At 31.5% G+C, this 20,113-nt stretch overlaps 1 long non-coding RNA gene across 1 annotated transcript; it reads left to right on the top strand.

Annotated features, from left to right (window-relative positions):
* The first annotated feature begins 935 nt into the window (after positions 1-935).
* On the top strand, positions 936-10,943 carry LOC146997282 (uncharacterized). Its single transcript, XR_015041016.1, has 3 exons — positions 936-1,328; positions 9,066-9,134; positions 10,777-10,943. It is a non-coding gene; the product is annotated as an uncharacterized LOC146997282 (long non-coding RNA).
* The last annotated feature ends 9,170 nt before the right edge of the window (positions 10,944-20,113 follow it).

Genomic DNA, 20,113 nt, shown 5'->3' with positions numbered 1-20,113 from the left:
AGTTCACTAATGGCCCACCAGCGGGCAAGCGGTAAAGTCGCTGAACACTGGTAGTTCGGTTCAAGGTTCGAATCCCGCGAACGGGCTGGCTGCATAGGTGTTTTCGTGGTTTTCCCCCACGTGTAACGTATATACGAGCCAGTTTCCCTTAGAAAGTCCTCCACGAAGGGCATCCCTCTCTTTAGGCAGATAGCCCTCAAGGCTTTGCCGTAATTAAATAACCTAACCTAACCTAGTTCACTAATGTTTACTGTGGGTGGCAAACTGGGCCAATGATTGGGCCTTGTCTCAGGTGAACTACTCGAAGAGGTGCCAAATTAGCCACAAAAATTTAGAAATTAGACTTCGGAAGTACATCAAGAAGTTGAAAAAGAATTAAAATACTTTCGAGTACTCCGGATGAATTAAGCGAAGAATTCATAATACTAATTTTTTTTTAACGCGCTGAGGTTTCGCAGCACTGGATGTTTCTAACATCAAAATTTAATCTTCGAACAAACGTGTTGAATTTTAGCTCGTTGCAATGGCTCAACTAGCCTAGATAGCACCATGGCGCAGACGTTAATATTCTCTACTATCAATTGTTTATTAGCAAAGCAACAAACCATGTTTTTGGCATAGATTTAGTCAAGATTTAGAGATCTTGTCTAAATCTACGCCAAACATTAATTTTGTTGCTTTGCTAATTTTATGTTTCACTTTGGTGTGTTTCTCTTTTCTTGGGCTGAAGATTTTACTTCACCATAACAAACTTTGTAAAGTCTATTGAGTTTATATAAACTATATAATATCGATATCAATACTATACAGTATCGCAACAGCCTATTTTTGTTGCCAATGCATGACGAAATGCTATAATTGGCTAGATCTGCGACGCATAGGCTATAATTGGCTAGATCTTCTGCACTTTCAATACACCTTTCCTTGGAGAACCATGATCGCTGCGTGGAGCTCGCGAGGCAGCATATCAGTTGATCCGGAACAAATCTTACCACCTGTACACTCTCAACTTATAACTGATTTTGGAACTATTTTTGTCGCAACCCACATAAGGCATAAAGGCCGACTAGAATAGCGTTGAAGGATCTAAATGAAGGTATTTACCGATAAAGTGTTCCATTATTATCAAGTTTTTGCTTCACTTTTGAGTAAAATTTATTGTCGAACGATAACCATGGTGCGAGGTTGTATTGATACTTATTTTGGGACGGAACTGTATAGTTAGTTTTGTGATGGTTATTTCTGGATTACACTGCTGGATGGATTAAATGAGTTTTCTGTCAGCCTGTTTCATTAATTGTTATGTCTGGAATACGATTGTATCTAAGGTAAGACATGACTTCTTTTTCTTCATTTTTGAGTTGTTTATAATGAAATAATAAATTTAATTTTTCATCATAAAATAGAAACGGAGTTTTAAATTTTTAACTTTTTTTTTTTTTTTGTGTGTGTGTGTAAGATTTAAGACGAACCGTCGTGTCTGATTTTAATGCAACTGATATCGGCATTAAAGAACACCTTTTAAACGTTCAGTTTCGCTTCGTTGATTTTATAAGATAACCAGTATCGAATATATAATTTTAAAAGAATCTGTTCTTGTAACATGAATAAGTAAGCAATAAAATTTTGGAAAGAGAGAAATAAATGAAAAAAAATGAATGAATTTTATGAAGGAACAGAAATAAATGAAAGCGATAAAGCTGTCAATTTAAAGATTTGAAACACGAAAATGAAATTAAAACATAAAAACCGGTTCGATCAGATATAGTCAATCTGATTAAATATTAAGAAAAATACTGAATCATCCATAATCAATGATTGATCCTCCAAAATTACGCCTGAGAAGACCGGAATTTAAAATAAAACGTCCACGGTCTAGAAATTTTAAAAGTTTGGAATTCTACCAATAGTCAAAGATTTGTGGAGGCATCCCGGTCATAAATGACGCGCGCAAATTTGAGAAGCTTTCAGCTAAATAGGTTTTAAATATGAAAAGTTCCCGACAGTTCCGTCCCATTAATCTTAATGAAGAAGGATGAAACACTCACGGATCTATTATGGCAATAATCATTTGTCATTAATCAAGATATCCGTTGGAAAGCATTTTAAGTGCCCTAACCATTCTCTTTGTCTGCGACACCCTTGATTTATCCTTTCCGTTTCCCAGGTACACGAGGTAAAGGAAGGAAATCGCTAAGCAAGCTATTCCATATGGGATTTTGGCACAGCATCCTTCAGAAAAATTCTATTACGTTAATGATTTCTAAATCTTCTAATGTCCCTAAACCTGAAATATACATCAAGTGAACTACACTGATGTATGCTGCTATCGTCTTGGAGATGTTCATCCATGTTAGAATCTTGAGATTGCCAGAGTACAAGCTATTTGTGATTGTGAATCAGTTTAGGTAAAAGCTTTCTAACCGGTGGTGTGGAAAAGCAGCTCAAAACTTATAAGATTTGTGCTATTTTTGTTTTAAAAGGGAGTTTGATATCACAGCAAAGAGAAAAATACTTGTTCATGCTGAATGTAGATTATGTTTATTGAAAAATATTGGAGAAAAACAGCATGTCATCAACTAAAGGAATAGCATAACTAATATGGAGTTAGTACAACATCTTTTAAGAAGTGATATACTCGTAGTAGTGTATGTTTGATAGCGATTAAGGTCCACTTTTACTACACTTTCTGAGATGGAAATATTTAGATACATTTTTTGGAGATCCGCGGCGAATGCTAAACTGTGTTGTTATTTGTTTAGAGCAATTATATTTACTTGATAATTGTAATTTTAATTTAGAAGTCAAACAACAAAAATCAGCGTTATATTTTCAAATTTTCACAGGACTCGTTTCGATGATTTTACCGAACCATCAGCAAATCATGATGGTTCGGGAAAACCATCGAAAGGAGACCTGTAAAAATTTGAAAATATAACGCTGATTTTTGTTGTTTAACTAATTAATACTTGTTCGGCATGTTATTGTATCTTAATTCTTCTTCTTGTTAAATAAATTGACAGTTGACATCACAGGCATTTTGAAAAGAATTTTATGTATATTGGACTAAATATTGTAGATTTTAATGGGCTTCATATACTATGAGCTCAGTAATGCTGAATATAACTGATTTTATACTGCGAATTTAGTTGTTTTGAAAGAACATTCCAAGCATCGCTACTTTAAAATCACAGTTTTTATTAGGTAGAGACGTTCTGAATTTTGAAACCATGTTAAATAATTAATTTTGTTTTTTATATAGCATTGCGTCTAAATACATTCTTTGAGGTACCTGAATTTTACAAATCAAGAATTGGAGGCGGTTTCTCTAATCATTTTAAACTAGACATAAGGCAGACTTTAAGAAAAAACTTACTCATGTGTCATTATATGTCTCATTGCCTTAAATGCCTATTGTATTTTAAAATGAAACACTTACTTTCTTTTGAAAACTTTTGTATCTACAGTAGCAAATAATATCAAGAACCCCTCCCCCCCCCAATTAAATCTTTGGCAATGTACAATGAATACTTACATTGCTGAAGGACATTTACACATGTAATCTTAATAATCGTAGGCTCTAAACAGTTAGCTGTTAATTCTTAGAAAATAACCATTTTAGAAAATCGTTCGAGCTTCTACATCTGCTAATGTTAAATAAAATATTGTTTATTAGAAATTCTTCAGATTATGGATTAGACGCATTTTTTATATCATCACTTACTTTCAAAAGTAAATTTTTACGTTTCAATTAAAAATTACAAATAAGTAATATTTATTCTAAATTTCATGGAAAAAGTGATTTAAAGTTTTACGTCGCCTGTTTTCAAAATTCATTACTGGGATTACTATTGAATCAAGAGTCAAAATTTTCATTACGAAAATTGTACAAATTTTTTTAACTTGGAAGTGTTTACAACTTTGTGATATTAAATTTAATAGCACGAGTGATTAAGTAAAAAATAGTGATTTGTAAGTCAGAAGTAAATTATTTAAGCTGTAATAGGAAGAAAAGCTTATTTTGAATGTTAGATATTCCAAATAAATCAAACGAAGTACGGCATGCAATATATTAAAATAAAACTCTTTACTTACGCTGTATTTAAGCACATGTATTGGTATATAAAGGGCTACTTGTTCTGTTTACATATGATTTTGAAATATGTAAATCTTGAAACCATCCGCCCATTAAGTTTAAAATCCTTTCCTATAAAAACAATAAAATTCTTTTGTTATATTTTGAACTCACAGATAATACCATTTTTATCCATTAGGCTATCCTGTACGAAGGCCAAGACAAAAATCCTGAAATGCGCCACGTTTTACTCACGTACGAAGTCATGTGCAGGTAAGAAAATGCTCTGAATTTTTTTCTGATCTTAAAATCTAAAAAAGTAAGAAAATAGTAAGGGAAAAAAAGCTATAGCATAAAATAGATTTAAAACATTTTCCTTTATCCTTCTCAAGAAAACTTCCCTATTTCTTTATAAAGCGTTTTTAATGTTTCTCTGGTTTTCAAGATTGCCATAAAAAAGATGGAAGAGAGGGAAAGAACGGTAGCGTTACATAAGATCTCTGGCTCTATAAAGAGCTAAAAAATTATGACTCTTTGTTAAGTTCATTTTATCTGGCGGAATTTCTTTCACGAAATGAGAAGGGAAATTCTCATAGCATTTCTTTTTACACTCGATTCTGTTTTAAGCATGCTGGCATTGTAATCTGATTAAATCAAAACCAGGAAAAAAAAAAAAAAAAAAAAGAAAAGAAAAGAAAGAAAGAGGAAAGAAGATGAAGGGCAGAAAGGAAAAATAACAGATACTACAGATTAGAAAATGAACATATGAAAGAGATATCTCTAATTATCTTTCATTTGCAGAATCTGTTTTTAACAAAAAGATACTTTTTTATCGGCTTGCCTTAGGTAGTATACAGTAAAGATAGTTTCGACCGAACTACATTTTAATTGACTCGAGAACTAGATGTAATTAAAGAGCACGTTACTTATAAGGAATAGGATAAAAATACGTTTCTAATAGAAGAAAAAGTATGATTTTTATGAAATCGATGGCGGTAACGCCACAAGTTGGCGACAACTTCTAGTTTACTTTTTTTGGTACTATTCGGTTTCGAGGGCCGTAAAAAAATTGCAGCGAAAATGTATGCGCGAAAGCGCCAAATCTAGCAAACACGCCCATTTACCAGCGTGCCAAATCTCGCTTACGAGCTGATTTCAGATTGCGTAAGTTTATATAGTTCTGTATTTCTTAAGACGCCATTGAAATACTAGTTTAATTTTTAATTCCTTTTTTGATATCCTATGGATCTAACAATTTAGGAATTACCTATGATGAAAAGTCTGCGATAGAATTTTGGGGTAAAGTGCAGAATCACCCACTGCTTGACGTGTTTTTAAGAATTGCACATACTCGGTATCCATGTACACATCGACTTATTTTCACTTTAAAAAAAAATCCCAGAATTGCACAAAAATGGCACCGCGCACACCCTTGACTTTATCTATGTACACATCGACCTATTGTCACTTAAAAAGTAAAAGAAAATTGACAAAATTCCAATTGTTTTTACCCTTGTAAAAAGCGGCAAAGAAATAAGCGGGCGATTCTGCACTTTACCGAAAGTGTTTTCAAAGAAAAGGCGTCATTCATCATGGAAAATTATGTTTGAACAACCAACGAGATGACATTATGCTTTAGCGATAACTCGGTAGCGAAATATTATATGAAATTAACTTTTCATCTAAATTAAAACATCAATATTTAAATAGATATTTACTATTATAATTCCTTTCTTGCGTTAGGGTTGCCGCAATTACTTTTGGCAGCACTGGCATCAACAATAGTTTGGCGATTTTTTACGGCCCTCGAAACCGAATAGTACCTTTTTTTTTTTTTTCTTCTCTATATTATTAATTTAGTTTCACTTTCGGTACTCCGGTTTTAATATTTGTATGATTACATTGAATAAAATATAAGTTTAGCAAAGAAATTTTTCTCCTTCTAGTTCTCAATTATACAAAATCATAGAAATGTGCATTTTAATTTATTTTTTAGTAATAGCAATTTGGTTTCCGTCTAAGTTAAAACAGTCCCTACCAAAGTCTATTGATGAGAATAAAAGACGTGTTAATTTCCTTTTTCTTTTTTTCGGACTGTAGGCCATAATTTTTAATTCTCTTTTTATTCGTAGTAATTATCCCTTTTCCTTTATATAATTATGTTTACCTTTTCGGTACTTGCGTATTATCGCAACCAGGTTGGCGCGATTTGTAAGTTTGAGTAAAAAAGTATGAATAGAAAGAAAATGTACATTTATTAATTACAGATAATTTTTAATACAGTTTTTTATATTATTTTGTTTTAAAATATAAAATAGCAATTAAACCCTTCCGGTTTCGAATTTGAATAAGTTGCAGAATTATTTTTTCGGCGGAAATCTTTTGGCTATTGCTTTTAGCACTGATTGAAAACCGTCTTCGCCATTAACAGCTTGAGGCCATATAAATTCGATAAGGTATGAGTCAAGATAATGACGGGCTGTTCCTCTCTGTTTTTGTTGCGTCATTTGGCTGAGCCCCACATGCGCTCTACATGTTGTGTGTGAACGCCCGTGTTGGGATCCACAAAGTTATATTTGTGATTAACAGTTCCATGCAGAAATCCAGCATTTTCGAACTCGCTTGTATTGTATCCTTTCCAGCAATCCAAATAAATGATGCTTCCTTCCTTGATATTTTCGCAAATTTTTTCCATGAGGGTAACGGCGCTTCTGTTAGGTACAGTAACCTTTTCTCGGCAAATTCCGTCGAAAACCCATTGCTGTGGTAGTACACGCCCAGTGTTATTTTTTCTTTTTACAAAAAAATTCTTTTTACAAAACTACATATAACACGTAGGGTTGCCGTAAATAGGGTCGCCAAATTTGGCGATTTATGCGAATTTTGGCCTGGTTGCGTTAATACGTAAGTACCTACTTTTCTTAGTAAGAAGTAATTGCGAGCAAATTAATAGACATTTTAAAAGAAATTTATCTTAAGTGTCTTAGTGAATAAAAAATGCTTTTGGAAAATATACTCGGTAGAATTAAGACATTATGATAAATAAGCATTTTCGCTTGTAATTTTTTTTTAAATATGAATTCTTTTATCAAAAATAAAAGTTTTCAAGGAGCTTTTTAAGGTGTTTGTTTTCTTGAAAGTATAGCTAGCAGTAAAATTTCAGATATTCATGTGTATATCATCATATTATAATTATTAATGTTCACAGTTTTTTCCGCACTCGATATTTTTTTTTTTCCACACCGTAAACACAAATATTTCAAAAATTATCGAATTGATGATTTAAATAAATTTTAATAACTTATCTAAAACTGTCTGTGTTTAGAAACACTGCAGAAGCAGTGGTAAAGATTATTTCATGCAGAAAACTTCTTGATAATGATCTTAATCCTAAATCAGTATACTGCTAATGATTTATATTAATATCATTGATAACAATATAGTCCAGACTCTGATGTCTTTCTCAAACTGCCGCCTTTAAAAATAAAATTTCAAATAAATAAAAAACTTATTATTAATATACATTGAATTGACTCCAGCCTAGAATTAATAATTCTATAACTTATTTAATTTCAATAGTATAGTCTAGTTACTCGCGTATGATTAATTACGGTGCGATCGCAATCTAGGTAAACTATGCTTATCATTTACACTATTGCGCTTCTTAATGACCTGATGGATATTGATTTTTCCGGATAATTGCGTTTTCTTAATATGCTGTTTCTAGTCCAATTGATTCCATTTGAGTTTTCTTGCTGTTTTATAAGCAATATCAAAACTTCTTATAAATAATGACTAGATAACCACTCCTTTGTTTTAGACTGGTTATGTACCTAATTCAAATCAATGTATCGGTATTTTAGTAATTTGTTTTCAAATTGTGCTGTTTACAGACAGAAAATAAGGTGGAATTTTCTCTGCAAAAAATTTAATGAGTAGATACATTATGTTTTTCATCAGCGTCCTGTTAACAGTGAGAGAAAGATTGAGTTCATAAGGCTAATTAGAAAGAAACTGTAAAAAGAAAAAAATGAACCCAAGCAGGATTTAGCAAGGAAGACAGGAATAATTCTACTTTATGCATATACAAAACTTCATTCTACTCTTAAGCCAAAACTGCAGACGATACTATATGATATAAATTTTACTTTATGGAACTCTTTTTCTTCGAATAAGTCTGGTGTTCAGAAGCAAAAAAAAAAAAAAAAAAATTAATATTAAAAAATATTATTATTATTTAATAGTAATTTTAAAACTCAGTTTTAAATCAAACGTTTAGTAAATATTTACGTAAATGAGGCAGAAAGAAGAAAATGTTATTAGAGTGTATCTCGTCATATTTCCTCATATTAGAAATTTTTTAGATATTTAATATGCTACGAAATATATAGATTAATAATTAATATAGATACGAAATGCATATCAATAAGAAATTTTTATCTAATTAACTTTAAAAAAATTAAGTTTACTTGAATCATAGTTTTTTTTTTTTTTTTTTTTTTTTTTTTTTTTTTTATACCCTTTTTAAGTATTCTGTGACTTTCATTCTGTACGAATTTTAAACTGCAGGCTTAACAGCTACACTCTTAATGATATAACAAAAAATTTCTTCTGCGTGTGGTGCATTTTTTGGCTTCTGAAGATTATAAAAAAATAAGTAAATAACAAATAAATTTTTTTGTAGGTTTTGAGACAATGAGATGGAAGTAATGTTTATAATAAAAGCTGCTCGACATCTACGAATTAAAATGAAGACTACTATTAAGTCTATTAATATAATCCAACTAATAACTTCGGGTGCCTTATAAATGTTTTCAGGAAATTATTGACACAATGAGGCATAATTTAATTTGTCACTATGAATTATATTACAGAATACTGCATTTTTTCAATAATAGTACCTTTTATTTTTATTCGGTGTCTGGAATTAAAATATATGCTTCGATTTAATTTTAAAATGTAACTAAAGATTTCTTTTACCTGCTTTTAGTCGGTGCTGTGACAAGAAGAGCTGTGGAAACAGAAATGAAAAACCCTCCGATCCCGTGATAATTGACAGGTAGGATATGTGTTTCTTGGTGTATACTTTTCCTTTCGTTGCGTATATTAGTTTTGTAATACAATAGGTTATGGAGCAATAATGGTAAAATAAACTATTCTATTAATAACCATTTAAGCTATTATTATTATATAAATTTTCCAATAACTTGCAGTTTTACATTTCTTATTCAAAATAATAATAATAAGCTATTTTTAAAGCCCTTAGTTTCTTTTAAATTGCTTAATATTAAATAAACAATCAAATAAGATCACTAATCGCTGCCACATCCAGCTCGTTTTCGATATTCATTCGCCTGATCTCTAAATTTAGTACAAATGTTTGCGCAGCAGATGGCTCTACAACTAGATCCAGTTACCCTGCCCTTACAGTACACCTCTGCCCGCCTTATATTCATCTTATATTCACGACAACAACAGTAGGAGGAAAATATGTCCGAATTTGCTTGAGTTTTAGTATTCTGAGTAATGCAGCTTTTAAAAGAGCGCAAGAACGGTTGATTATGTTGCCAAGAGCCAGTGGAGTAATTCATGACACAATTATTAAATAGTGTGTAACTTTTTATAGCTAATTAAGAAATACAGATATGAAAATTAATTTTAATAGCTCTAAATGATTTTGATTGAAGGTCGTAATCATTTATCGCAGAAATATAATCTTCTAGAATAATTTCCCACTCTGTTTGGGTAACCGACTGAGAAGATTTCTACGTCATTCACGTTTCATCTTCCAGACTTTTTTGTGTAAATGAGATTAGGATTTATATCCTCCAACAAAGGGAAGAGGAGACGCTAGTCAGTTGTCTAATTTTCAGAAGATTATTAAATTTTCTATCAGTTACAGATATGTTTCTTAAAGATAGTGTGCCATCTGAAGCATGTAACCCTCTGCGTCATACTAAAAGACTACATGAACTAGAAACATTTTGGGATATCTTTTATAACAGCCAGAGGATTCTTTGTGGTGGAACAGAACATAAATAATTTTGGATGTTAATTTTTTTTATTTAATGTTGACTCATTTCTTACTATCAAAACGATACTAAACCAGCAATATCTTAATTTTTCAAAGCACATAAAATAGTTTAATGGCTATTCACTTGTTTTTAAATATGGAAAAGTATTATAGTAACACATAAGGACATCTTCACAGCATCTATATATTACATTGGCGAAATACATTTAAACAATGAAAATGACAGTACGAATGTTATGAATTTGCGAAGAAAACTTTAAATATTTCTGCAAGCAAAAGGTCATACAGCACATTATTTTAGATTTGATTATGAAGCTGTTTTGTTATTTTTCTAATAGTCTTTTTTCTATTCTTTATTTATCATTTTTCAGTTTTTATCATTTTTCAGTTTTCCATATTTAACTATATATATACTTTCTTTATTTATCATTTTTCAGTTTTCCATATTTAACTAGTCAAGGTATGTTTCGTAAAACATACGTAAAATGCTGCAATATAAATTACATAAATTTTAGCGTGAAAAATCAGCTATCGAAAACAATTTTCCCCCCTATGTTGGAAATTATTTTAGAAGCTTGTAATCAGACTAAAAGATATTTAAACAATTCAGAAAGGTTTTCAACCTATAATACAACCTAAAATATATTATATATATATTGGCTTTCAGATTATCAAGATATGCATTGAAGCACACCTGAACTTGCTCTCACTTGCCACTAAATGCTTAGAATTAATTGAGAATGTATTAACAGGGATTCAAGTTTGCCGTCTCTCAAACTTGTAGTCAAAAGACTATTTGTAATCTCATAATGTAATTGATTTCTTTCTGCAAATGGAGTAATATTATATTAAAAATTACGTCATTTCAAAAAAGTGTTATTTTGCTTGAATTCAGCTATGTTCTACTATAGAATGGCTTAGGTATTTCTCAGGTTTTGAGAAAAATTTTAACTGCAGCCGGAGTTTTCTATAAGACAATCTTCAATATTTCTTTACTATGATTAGAGATTGCAATATCAGCAGGGAAGTCCATTATTCACTTGATATTTCTTTTAGCATTAATAAGACTAATACTGATATTAGTTACAAAATACACATTGTTCATTGGAACCTTAGTTTCATTAGGAAAAATAAAGGTCCATGCTCCCTGCAAAACACGCACAAGAAACATCCGAGGCTGAACCATAAGCCCAGCATCTAGTTAACGTAAGCTGAAAAAAAATGGATTTATATTAAAAATTTTTAGTATACGAGACATAAAGTTCGGCCAGTCGGAGACATGAAAACATATCACATTTCAGATTTCTGTTCACATTTATTTTTAGAAATGTAGAGGATAATAAGATTTCCAGTTCCAAATCTATATAAAGCTGTAAAATTGATGGGAAGATTTCAAGTTAAATTTCAGTTACGAAGTTACTGCAAAGTTTGACATTTAATCAATAATTACCTTGTACGATTTAATAGTTTTAGCGCACGATTAAGTTTCTGTAGTAAACTTCTGTAGCGATAAGTTTTTAATTTAAAATATATATTTTTCATTAAATGCTGAATGCAAAATGCACTCCGTTGCTTTAAATGAACTTATATGCTATTAAAGAATATTTATTTTTTTGTTACACTCTTATCAAATTTTACTCTCATAATTTACTCTTTTTCCATTTCTTATATTTCGTTAATTTTTTTGCCATATATTCATTTCGATTTAACATATTTTATTTCTTATCTGTCTAAGATAAATTTTATTTTATCTAATATATTATAATATAAATAATAAGATAAAGAATATATATAAAGAATTAGAATAGTTAATATTTATTATAAAACCATATAACCTATTTATCTGTATAGAGATTCATTTATATAATTTTATTATTTATATATGTAAAATGAAACATAGTTCTGTTACACACGTAGACTATAATAGCGTTCCGTAGAGTTACGCCATTTTTAATTTTAGAAATTAACTCTATTTGATACGGAAATATTCGTACATTTAGAGCATATCATTGAGATAAATATCTATATTGAGGTAATATATTTTCCTTTGTGAATTAGGCGTAACAACAAATGTTTAGCTAAAAAACACTCTTGTTTTCCTCATTCAAAAAACATATTGCTACGGTAAAATAAATTTTGAGAAAAATAAAACATTTTAGAAGATAATTCAGAACTGCAAAGCAAATATGCTATTTGCGAAGGAAACTAAATTTTCAACCAAAAATTCTACGAAATATACGAATAAAACTAACTTTCTATAATAGTTCATCTCATATATTTTGTATCATCATCTAATTTGTATAAATAATATGCATATTTCTAAAAGAAGTTTAAAAAACTGATTCTATACTGTACAAATACTTAAAAAAAACATTAAAATGTATTCGCCACTGTCAGTTAACCCAGAGTCTTCAACAGGCGCGAAAATCAGAGTAACTGCATATATCTAGTCTTGTCTTTGAAGTATATTGTCGTTCTTTGGTGGATTTTACCGGAGTTCTTTAAACACTACATTTTCCTCTTAATTACAAAGGAAATGTAACTACTTTGCTGCTGATTCAATAACACGTTTTGCACGGTTATTTTCTTAATTTTCGAAAGGGCCCATCAAGGGCGGAGCGGCAAAATCGTTGATCACTAGCGAGCCCACCACTGGCCGAGCGGTAAAGTCGCTGAACACTGGTAGTTCGGTCCAAGTTTCGAATCCCGCGAACGGGCTAGCTGCATGGGCGTTTCCGTGGTTTTTCCCTTGGAAAGTCCTCCACGAAGGCATCCCTACCCTTAGGCAGATAGTCCTCGAGGCTTTGCCATAATCACACACAATACAATACGTTGATCTCTAGTAGTTGTATCTGGGGTTTGAATCCCGGCGAACGGGCTGGTTGCATGGGCGTTTTCGTGATTTTCCGTATGTGTAACGTGTTGTGCGAGCAAGTTTTCCTTAGAAAGCCCTCCGCGAAGGCATACCTTTCCTTAGTCAGATAGTTCTCTAGTGCTTTCCTATAAATAAACCAAACTAAACTTCACTTTAAAAAACTTCTTAAAATTGTAGCTTTTTGATGCTTTTTCACTTTTCACTTTTTCTGACATTTTTATTTATTTATTTGTCTTTTAAGAGCTCAAATGATTCTTCCGACAATCTTTTTTTTTAATTTTAATGAATTAGCTATTTTTTCGTACACATTTTCTGTACAATTCCGGCCCGGCCTATTTTAAAGAATATTATAAAAGAATAATTGCACCGAATTCCGCTTAGTGTGATATGTATTCCTTGTATTTCATGTATTGATTTAATTTTTTAATATATTTACAGTAGGTTTCACATTAATGATTAGGAAGAAACATAAAATGACTTGTCATTTAAGACAAAGTAAGTCAAGACAAGTCATTAAAAACAAGTTTGGTCAACACTTTAGTTAGTTCTAAGAAAAGAGCATTTTTATTTGATTTATACGATTTGTAGTTTATTACTCAAAGTACAGAAAACAATCTAGATCCCGGATGGAGCTGTACTGAACTGTTCTGTTTAAGAAATTGTACAAAAGAACTTCTGTTTTTCAAATTTAAATAATTCGAATGGAATGATGAAGTGTATATTCGAAATTGTTATTGCCTTTTCTCATTAGCTTGTAGAGACATTGGGTATATTTTCGGAAGCCGGAGAGATGAAAAATTAGCAACGCCTTCGCCGGGAATCGAACCGCGGACCTCTGGAATACCGGCCCAGCGTGCGGAACCACTATATTACGAAGGCAGGATAAATACCTTATATACTCCCCCTTTTAAAGGGCGACTGGGATTTTTAGGGGACTCATTCGCCAAATCCTGGGTGTGGAGAATCCTCATCCAACATCCTTTTAGTTAGGGTGCTACTGTAGAGACATTAGGTATATTTTTGAAGCAGGAGGGATGAAAAATATGCAATCGTGTTCGCTGGAAATCGAACCACGGACCTCTGAAATACCGAACAATACAAGATAGTATCTGCCTCCGGCAGAGGAAAATACGATGAGAGGCTTCGAATCTCCTCCCCGTTTTAAAGGCCCACCAGCGGCCGAGCGGTAATGTCGCTGCACACTGGGAGTTCGGTCCGAGGTTTGAATCCTGCGAACGAGCTGGCTGCGTGGGCGTTTTCTTGGTTTTTCAAATATGTAACGAGCCAGTATCCCTTAGAAAGTGCTCCATTATGGCATCTCTCCCCTTAGGATTATAGCCAATGAGGCTTTGCCGTTATCACATAAACGAAACCAAATCTCCCCGTTTTAGGAAGAATCGTACAGCCGAAGAAAAGTAAAAATCAGCGAAAATTACTGGTTAGATCTGGGAACAAACCCCTTGGAACAGGTGGCTTTTTTTTTTCCAGTTTTCTCCACGTTTTACATTAGCACGAGCCATGTTCCTTAGAAAGCCTTCCTCAAAGGCATACCTCCTTTTATGTTAAGGGGTGTTGGAACCCCAAAATCTTCAAAAAACGGTGACTGCGGATTTTTGTATTTTTAAATTCTCTACACTTTTATCTTTCTAAAAATACCATTATTTAATCTCTGAAAATTAGAACTGTAGAAAATCTAGTTTTAATTTGTCATCGAATGCTTTGATAAAGGAGGATTTTTACATAAAAACGCGTTTTTCTCCAAACGTGATTTTTTTTTATACTCGATTTACCTTTTCTCAGGAACTACTGCTCACAGGTATCTAAAATTTTTATGGCTTATTTATTAGGTTTCCTAATGTTTAATGAAATGAGCTCTTTGTGATAAACTAAGAAAAAAATTCAAAAAATGTTTTGTGTGAGAAAAGTGCTAAATTTTACTGTGCCTAACAAAATATTCTGTAAATTACTCTAAATTTCAAAATGTTTCAAAAGCTCATTTCAGTATAATAAGATTAGTATACTTTAATTATCCCAAAAATTTCAAGCGTGTATCTACAGCAGGCTTTGAGAAAAGGTACGTCGAAAATGGCCAATTTAACATTGTCGGTATAGGGGTTGCTGATACCCTTTAATGAAATTGGCGTGTTCTAACATAAACGAAATAATTCGTGAACTGTAAAAATACTGCTTCAGTTTATAGGGGCGAAACCGCTTATGCCGGGATTCGACCCCGGACTGAAATGCGAATCTTCAGCGACTTTACCTCTCGGCCGCTAACATCGTGGGTACTGTGATTGCTGAGATAATATAACTTTTATTACTGTTCTAAAAAGTATATTTTATCTTCTTCAGACTCCATTCTGCTCTAATTCCATTTGAATTACTTTTTGCCATCTTTCCTTGGTTTTCACATCATTTATATTTAAAAATATACGCTTTGCAAAACTCGTTTTATATATATATATATATATATATATATAGTGTATATATATATATATATATATATATATATACTATATATATATATATATATACTATATATATATATATATATATACTCTATATATATATATATATATATATACTATATATATATATACTAACCGCTTCGCTGCCAGCCTTCGTCTGGCTTTTAAATGTATCGGAAAAATGGTTCAAGGAAACACCAAATGTTAAACTTAAAAAAACTGCGTAGAATTTTACTCTGCAGGACAACTTCATTAAAAAAGTTATTACGTATAACAAAATTGCAATGAAATAAGCAATATCCCTTAATACAAATATTAATTATCCCAATAAATAAATTAATCAACTTCCCATTGCAAAATCTTAAGAACTCAAATGGTATAAAGGAGGTTAAGAACTTTGTTTCTTAAGAAAATCACTCAAAACTTTTCAATATCTTAAAAACAGTGAAATGAGCAGTAACTAACATAAAAGAATACAAAAAATTCTGAAAAGCAAAATATAATTAATGATATTTTATCTTACATTTTCAAGAGAAAAAAATTACAATCAAATAAGCTATATCCCTTAATACAAATATTAATTATCCTAATAAAAAAATTAACCAACTTTCCGTTGAAGAAAAAAAATCATGCAAAACTTTTCAATATCTTACAAACAGTGAAATAAGCAAAAAATAACATGAAAGCAACTCAAAAAACTTAAAATTCCGCGCAGAATTTTACTGTACAAAACAACTTTATCAAAAAAAAAATCAATAAAAATGTATTATATAACAAAATGAAAGTTTAATGAAAAGAAAAATAAACTGTACATTTTTCAAAATAAACGTTTTTTGAAAAAATCCCGTTGAAAAGATGTTAAGCTCCCTTTGTTAAATAAATTCAAATTTAATCGATTTATTGAAACACGAAATTTATTTTAAAATCGTAAAATAACTAAATGCCTATGTTTCATGACGATGTAAAAATGGAGTGTGTAGAGTAAAATCTCGGGTTCCTATAGCCCATTATGTCTCAAAATAACGCGATTTCGTCACAAAACATAAAATAAAATAATAATAATAATAATAATAATTCGAATTCGAATTTCGAAAAAATCGCTTCGAGGTGCACTGGCTCTTGTCTAGATGCACCAATGTACCAAATTTCATAGCCGTGGGTCTATTAGCTTACGCGCAGCGCAAACGAAAGACACACACACATACACCACTTTCTTTTATAATATGTAGAGATTTACGCATCATATTTTATATAAAGAAAGTTTTTTAATGGGCAGCATGTGTACACACACACTCCGCGTTTAATTTTTTCTTCCGAGGAGAAAAAAAAAAAAAAAAAAATGCGTCGTTGTTCTTTTCTGCTGACTGGGAATCTTTCGATGTTTTACTCGCATTTCATTCACATTTCGTCGCGCTTCTGCTAGACATTTCTTCTGTTTCTAGCAGCTTGTTTCTTGCTGCTTATTTTTATGCAGTGTTTATGTCCGCAGCCCGAAAAAAAAAAAAAAAAAAAAAAAAAAAAAAATTATTACAAAACATTGTCTATTATTTCAAGCTCCAATTCCAAAATATTTTAATTATTAAACAAGTCAAATATGCTTTGTATAATTTATGCAAATTGCAAATATAAATATACTTGTATAGCTTCAAATTGGCTGCCTGCGGGTCGCATGCTGCCCCTGAAGGAAATTTATGCGGCCCGCCAGTACATTTAAGTCACGTATATGTTTCAATACTGTCCTTAAAGATTTTGATAAAACATTAATTCATTGGGCAGTGGATTGGAATACAATATTTTTTGAGAAAAGAGAAAAGCACGAGAAAGCATTTCAGCAATCATTGCATTTCAATTGAGCTCCAGCTCGGGCACTCGGCCAGAAGTGTGATGGTAACTCTTTTGTCTAAACGTTCTTCCTTTTTAGCACTTTTATTTTTAAATTATACACATCTTATTTCTCCTACACACTTAATGCCCACTTGCAGCCGAGCGGTAAAGTCGCTGAAAGCTGGCAGTTCGATCGAGTACCACCATGCCACACAAACACTATTCATTTATAAACATCCACGCCTTATCCGGGAATCGAACCTTATTCTTCGGCGTGACAGTCAGTCACTAACCACTATCCCGGTTGGGCGGATCCTGTAATATAATAACTTAATGCCCATCCATGAACTGTTTCTGTCTATGGCGTATTTCGATGTAGTGATTTTGCGGTTCAGAAAATCGAAGATTTGGGCATCGAACGTTTGGGAAAAATTGAAGATTTGGAGCATCGAAAACATTTGGATCACTAGTTCTTGCTTTCTGACGTGTAGATTATATAAAACTTCTATAAAACGTTTAAGATTTATATGATTTTATTCTCATTTATTATTATGGTTAATCTCAGGGTTCTGACGTTACCAAAAATTATTTATTTACGTTATTAAATATCCATTCTTGTTTAAATCTGGACTTCTTAGTCCAGATTTAAACAAGGTTTTTCCTAAGGTATTTTGAACCGGCCCTAAGAGTAAAATACGTCGAGTAAATCATTCCTCTCTCCTCTCAGTAACATTCACCATGTCACAACAGTGGCGACATCGCTTGGCAATTGATAGAACTATTTTAAAATATTCTAAGTAAAAAAAGGTAATAGATAATTTTGCATTTTTTTATTTTAAAGCATAAAGCCCAAAAACTATATTTTTACTTTTTCTTTAAAAAATGTAAGTTGAACAACAGGGAATACTAAAATAATAAATATGGAAGATATAAGTATGGAATATGTTTGAAGTATTAGTTACAAGATTTAAATGTAGATGACACCACTACACATTCCGTGGTCAAAAAGGAAAATCCCTGAAACTGCGTTATCATGAAGCTAAAAATGTAATTTCGATTTTAAATTTTTGTTTTATACCATTCAGAAATGTCCTAAACAAGCGTCAATGATTTGTTAATTTAATTAATTTTAAGGTTAAACTGCATTAAATTATCAATACCTGCAGTAAAAACTTTTAGTTCTTTTTTTGCACTTGTTTCGGAATTAGAAAAGAAAAAGCTTTATGATTCGAAATAATGGCTACTATTTTTTACTTCTTCCATATTTTTTATTAACTGAAGGAAATACTTCAGCGATAAAACTAATTTATCAGCTCCGCAAGAAAGTTTACCTGCTCCCAATAAAAAGATAAACGCTCTCGTAGGACTTCATTTTTCGGAAATGTTATGCCAGTTATGATCATACGATGACGAGAAAGTTTATAACGGATCATGCTGGTCACTAGAATATGGAATTGGATGCTGCCTAAACTTGTGCTGCAGGCTTTCAGCAGGCTTGGTTTCGAAGTATAAATAAGATTTTCACAGTGGCGTAGCAAGCATAACTGGCGCCCGGGGCAAAATACCTTTTTGGCGCCCCCCCCCACAAAAAAAACACTGATAGAAATATAATGTGTAGAATATATTCGTAATAAAAATAATGCAAATAATATTAAAATGCTGAATCTGCCATAAAATACTCTAAAATATATTAAGAATAGTCACTACCTAACCACACTAGCATTGGATTCTGAAATGTATCTGTATCGGCGGAATAATCAGACTTACGATGATCTAGAATTAGTTAAAAAAGTATTATTTATTTTACATATTTTTATAATTGTTTTTAAAAAAGTACAGCTTTTAAACAATTAAAATTTTATATTATAGATAAGTAGATATATTTTTAATAATAATACAATGTACATACATTAATATAATTAATTACTATGTATACATTTTTCTTGCCTTGGATGAAGCAAATTTATCAATTACTTCATCAAAGTCGATCCTTTCAAATTCTTCTCTTTCCACATTCAAAAATGCCAGATGACTTAGGGGATCTTGTCCCATCGTTGATTGTAAATATGTCAAAATTAATTTTAATTTGCTGAACGAACGTTCATAGCTAGCATTTGATAATGAAATAGTTAGGAATATTTGAAGTGCGACTCTTAGGTTTAGAAAAACATTTTGTCTATAGATCTGTAATGGAGTTTTAGAACATTTTGCAGTCACATTCACTGCTCAAAACAATTAGGGAATATTGTGGTTCGGTATGAAATAACCATAAAATCAACAATCTATTTCAGAAAAGGAAATAGAAGAGATTATAAAGGAAAATTATAATGTTTACAAAATTGGGAATATGTAAATTTAGTGTGTGACGTCGAAAACTATGCGTTTTAGATAAGGAGTAAGGAGCGGCCTGCAGCATTCCTTTTGTTGTAGCAGATTAAAAACAATTGACACGCGTTGAATGCTTTGTAGCAATGAATATTTGATGTCTCAGTAAGATGACTTAGTTGAATCGGTAACCAGGAAGGCCATCAGTCGTTTAAAGGAGAGTGAAACGCAATCCTTTGTAGCGGAAGCGTTAGGAGTTTCCAAAAATGTAATTTTCAGACCATGGAATCGGTTTCTGGAAAATGGATATGTTTAAGAAATTCGGGACAAGGTCGTGTTATCGTTTTAAAATAAAAACCGGGAGCTATACGTGCATTTCCTTTAAAAATATAAAAATATATCTCTATTTTAGAGAAATAAAGTGGTCAGAAGGAATGTTTTGTATTCGGAGATATTTGGTTGATGTACTGCAAACATTTTATCAGGCAATACAAGGAAATAAATAATTAATT

Source organism: Stegodyphus dumicola, chromosome 5 (genome assembly GCF_044657685.1).
Source record: "Stegodyphus dumicola isolate Sdum_Otavi_A_Nest chromosome 5, ASM4465768v1".
NCBI lineage: Eukaryota > Metazoa > Arthropoda > Arachnida > Araneae > Eresidae > Stegodyphus > Stegodyphus dumicola.
This window is presented reverse-complemented; position numbering and strand designations above follow the sequence as displayed.